At 38.9% G+C, this 5,240-nt stretch overlaps 1 long non-coding RNA gene across 1 annotated transcript in view; it reads left to right on the top strand.

The window, feature by feature from the left end:
• The window catches only part of LOC115939374 (uncharacterized), a 135,357-nt gene extending 133,279 nt beyond the window's left edge, over window positions 1-2,078 (top strand). Inside the window, exons 5-6 of the long non-coding RNA XR_004074193.2 lie at window positions 1,119-1,195; window positions 1,405-2,078. This is a non-coding gene — a long non-coding RNA (uncharacterized LOC115939374). The remainder of the gene's footprint in view (window positions 1-1,118; window positions 1,196-1,404) is intronic.
• Window positions 2,079-5,240: the final 3,162 nt, after the last annotated feature.

The following is a 5,240-nucleotide window of genomic DNA, read 5'->3' as shown; positions in this document are numbered from 1 at the left end:
AAGATTTTATTTATTTATTTATTTTGAGAGAGAGAATGAGAGACAGAGAGCATGAGAGGGAGGAGGGTCAGAGGGAGAAGCAGACTCCCTGCCGAGCAGGGAGCCCGATGCGGGACTCGATCCCGGGACTCCAGGATCATAACCTGAGCCGAAGGCAGTCGCTTAACCAACTGAGCCACCCAGGCGCCCAAATAAATAAAATCTTTAAAAAAAAAAACCAAAACACTTTACATGGTCCTAACATATATAATCTTTAAATTGTTAGTACCACTACTCTAAAAATTATATTGTACCAGTATATTACATATATTATAAATGCATGAAATATATAATACAATCAAAATATAGATGAATAATATTTTAAAATTAATAAGTTTTATATATTAATGGTACATAATTCAATACTAGTGAGTGTAAATCTCTATTTCTAATGGTGCCCTAGGTACTTTAGAACCTTTTTATTTAACTTCTTTATAGAGTGTTTAGATATTTATTGTCTTCATTTCATAATGTGGGCTGACAAAAAACTCATTTTAGGACAAAAAGAGCATCAATTCTTACCTGCTTTCATATGCATTATTAGGAATTATTTTTAACGTATAGTTTCTTTACAAAGTTACTTTAAAGCTAATTGTCCATTTTTGGAGGATTAATTTCAGGAAACCTGACAAAAGGATCCATAAATCTGTGTGATGGTTACAATGCGTAGCCATGTGCTCAAAACCTGTGGAGGTGTGAGGTCATCCACACCTCCAGGAATGACCACTCTTTCCGAAATTACCAGCGTGTGTTCACATGAAATAACCAACAGAGGATTCATGTTTCAATCAGAATATTAAATGTCACAAAACTTTTGTCTGTAAAATTTGGATGAAAAAAAATTTAAGTTCTAATACTTTTTTCCTGCACCAAGTGATTGTTTTGCTTGTCTTCACTTTTGTTCCTTAATTTTGTAAGTGAAGAAGCCTGGCTGACCACCCAGCACCCAGGACTCAGGAGTGGTAGCTTTTACTTTAGGGGATCACTTGTTTCTCTTTCAAAGTTTCAGTAGCCTGCTATATAGAACCCATTTGGTTCATGTATTCACTCAACTGTTTATCAAACCATCTGTGTTTCAGGCAATGTGTTGGGTTGTGAAGAAGCGTGAGACATAATCCCTGGCCTCAAGAACCTTTCAGCCTGGTGGAGAAAGCAGGTAAGTAAAGCAATTTAATGTCATTTGCTAAGCACTATTTTGAAGATATTCCTATGATGCTATGAAGTCCGTTTATCTTCACAACCCTCTGTGAGGTCAGTAGGATGCCTACTCTTATTTCATTATTTAGGTAAAAACACTGAGATGTTATGGATTCATGTAGGCCCTGATACTGTCAACTAACTGTTCTAACCCTGTTCCTTCCACAGCTTGGTACTTGCTACGTTGATTACCTAGACCTGAGCACAGCTGAGAGAAATGTTCTGCCTTTCTTTCAAAATCCCATTTATTCTGTTCTTTATGAGGATCTAAATGTGAAATTTCATATGTAAAAAAAAAATCCTGATGATGTAAAGAAGGAATCATGTTGATAATCTACATGATGGGTACATGAGGGCTCATGAAGAAATAACGATTGCAAGACATCTCTGTAACAAAATGTTTTAAATGATCATCTTGAGCTAAGCTTCACAACCTCTTCTCAAAATGTAGCAGGGCCATCATAAAGAACTAAGTTCAGATATTAAGGTATCATTAGAAATCTGTCTTGCACCAGCTGGGGAAAAACAACAACAACAACTTGTTAGGTCATTTTAAGCCTGACTTTTGTGATGGTGCAATGGGCATTGTCCGCATTTTCCACTCTTGCATTGCATACTAGTCAAGACAATATAACCATATTTTCAGAAGCACTCAAGGTAGCCAGAATTTTTAAAAAGAACTGTTAATCACCCTAAAGAAATTGCAATCATTAATTAGTAAAGAAAGATCACAGTAATGAAATTATCATAAAATTTAAAGAGCATGAAAAGAACTTCAAAAACATATTTTATATATTTGAAGTGTAATAATGATTTCCTATTAAAACCTAAAGCTCTCTCAATTTGAGTATAATCTCTTCTCATGAGCTACAGCTTTTCGGTCTGTATAAGAGAGATTTTCAGGAGAGAATATTTCATAGAAAGTGTTTTAGCATCGAAATTTCCAAACCATCAATCTCTTCTTCATTTTCTCACATCATTTGGTTACATTCGTAAATCATCTGAAATGTTAAGCTGAGGTTATTATGATCTAATGTGAAGTAAATCACCACTGAAATATTTTTTTCCCAAAATCTCATGAGTTTTTACTGAAAGAAAGGATATGTGATAAGGCAAAATCCAAATATCATCTTGCATTAGGTTGATTAGGATTTAAATAAAATATTCAGCCTCTCAGTTTCTTCTGCTACACTGACTAGAAAGGAAGTTAGGAACTAAAAAGTCTCGAGGTCAGTGGGGTGGATATAAAAATGTGGCCATACTGGGATGCTCAGTGGTAGTTAGCCTGTGGCAACTAAATGTTTCCTATGTGGTTGTTACTTATCCTTTCTCAGCTAGAGTATAAAATACATACATTTCATCAGATTTCCTGCGTACCAACTCTGATCCTGAGCCCAAACACAAAAAGAAATATCTAGGTGCTAGTGGTCTCATGGTGTCAGAGTAGAGAATCTTTAGAAACCACCTCTTTTAGCTGCTTTGTATTTCAGATTAGGGAAGTTAACCCAAGTGACTCGTTGCAAAGTCCCATTGACATTTGAGGGAAGAATTAGAATTAGAACCCAGGACACTCTTAATGCAGAGCATTTTCTCCTCTGTTTTATTCCTTTCATTGGTCCTCCTTTTATTCACTATGGAGCAGATGTTCTTTAAGAGGTATGTTTGTTAAAAGGACAAACTCTGCAAATATTTCATTTTGATTCTTTCAAGTCTCCCACACCTTTATTTTTGATGTCATGAGTAGGTGTGCTTTGACATGTTACTCTTGATGAGCACCTTGGGGAATATGTGTTCATCCAGGCCTGTCTTCACCTCTCAGTAGAAAACTAACATGGATTAACACACTCCACAGTGAAGTTTTCCCCTTTTTCCACCTCCCACTCGTGCCCGGGTGCGTACACACGCACACACATGCGCGCGTGCACGCAACGCGCGCACCCGCACACACTGATTTCACCATAACCAAAACCCTACATTTTCAACAAACAACCTGTTCCTTTGGGGAATGAGACTGCGAAGCAGAGGCAGGTACCAGACAGGACCGTGATCCCATTACAGAACTGTGAACTGTTGGTTTATGTTCGATACGCAGAGGTCCAGTGTGTAAGTGAGCATGCCTGGCAAGAGCAGGAGAGCAGAGGAGCCTTCTGCTTGGCCACTTCTTGAACTCACATCTCTTTGATCTCCCACTGAAGATCCACTCCTTCTGGCAGCTTTGTGTTCTTGTGAGGTCTTAGCACTGATTTTCTGTGTCATTCTCACTGAACCTGGACTGAGCAGGTAGGACCGTCTGTATGTCTTGCAGGCTGCCTTGACAGGTGCGGGGGCCCCTGCCTAATGGGGGAGACACTGAGCTGTGGACGGCTTTGCATCACAACCCCTCTCAAACTTCAGCACTCATGGCATATTTACAAAGTCATAATAAAACCATCATAAATGTAATGTTCTACAGGACATTTTGTTTTTTTTATTTAACTCTACTCATCTCTAAACTTCATATCCCATTATTGGCTTACTTTTCAAAAAAACTAAATAGCACTCTTTGTTTCAGCAATCATTTTTTTTTAATAACAATTTAATTCTGATTCCATAACAAAGCTAATAACACACATTTCATGATGTGAAGTCCTTTTAAAATATCAGCATGCAGAAAATGTTCTTTACCTGTCATATTCTGAATATTCTGAAACACTTTCAAGGGGTGTGAAGTATTAGGTACATAAATAAAAATATTCATTGTTGCATTTCATTAGCACTCAGGCAATGAATAGAAAAGGAAATTTCCATAAATTGATGTATTGAATTTTTAGGTCATTCATTTTACAGAAGCCTGTAATTTTCCATCTTGAGTATACCCTTGATCAAATAATTTACCTACTCCTTAATAAGGCCCTCGTAGAAATATTGAGAACTACGGGACCTAGTAAGGGGCACGTGCCTGCATGCGTCTGTATAGGTCTGTGGATCTGGAGTGACCTCCGTTACGGTAGAGATGATGGCATGGCTGGTGTTCTGCCCACGATGGGTGGGATGAACATTCTGGTACCAGAGTACCATACTGGTTCGCTCTGCAGAGCGGCTGCTTCTGCCCACAGCTGGGGAGATGGAAAGGAGTCTGAGACTGGAGTCCTGCTCCCATCCTCCACTGCTGGAGAGATGCAGGACTCACCTCAAAGCAGGAAGGATGTCCCCCGTTCCTCTTTCCTCTCCCTTTCAAATTTATCTGCCACTTCCTTGTGTTGGCAGAAATTGAGAAAGCCAGCTGACATGGAAGCCTGGAGTCCCAGCTCCTGAAATGCAAGGCAGAGTGAAGAAGGGTTATGTCAGGTCTGAGACGGCTCCGAGATTCTGACCCATGTATAAGAAGGGACTATGTACATGGATATTGACCTTGCCGCTGTTTCCACTTATCAAACACTGGGAGCAGCTTAAATGTTCAACAAGATCATGGAGAAATACGGAAAAAAATGAGTAGGTTAGTGCTTCATGTGTCACGTGGATCAACATAAAAATAGAAAGTTGAAAAAATACAAATTGCTAAAGGGCGTGTGAAGTGCAGTTCACTTATGTAACATCACAAAACATGAATAACCCTGTGCAGACGTTCATGGAACGAGTAGGAACAAATAGAGATAGGCGGGTGCTTTTAGGAAAGCTGCTGATGAGTACAATTTAGGTAAAATTCAGAGGGGTTTTATCTGTACCTACTATGTGTGTGTTAAAAAAATATAACGGAGTCAAACGCAGTAACATTGTAGGGTTCATTGTAGATGGATGGCCAGTGCATTAATGCTTATTATATTATTGTCTGTTATTTTTGAATATTTGAGTTATCTCATAGTTTTAAAAAAGATGCACAGAAATGTCAGGTGTCACTTGCTGTCACTACTTTCCAGCAGCTAGAGCGTGGACGGTCCCCTGTTGTCTTCAGCGTCCTCGTGAGGACTAGAGATGACAGAGATACTAGCAAGCCCTCCCCAGTGGTGATGCTCCGTTACTCTTAT

Source organism: Leptonychotes weddellii, chromosome 11 (assembly GCF_054177405.1).
Source record: "Leptonychotes weddellii isolate Sample4059 chromosome 11, ASM5417740v2, whole genome shotgun sequence".
NCBI lineage: Eukaryota > Metazoa > Chordata > Mammalia > Carnivora > Phocidae > Leptonychotes > Leptonychotes weddellii.
This window is presented reverse-complemented; position numbering and strand designations above follow the sequence as displayed.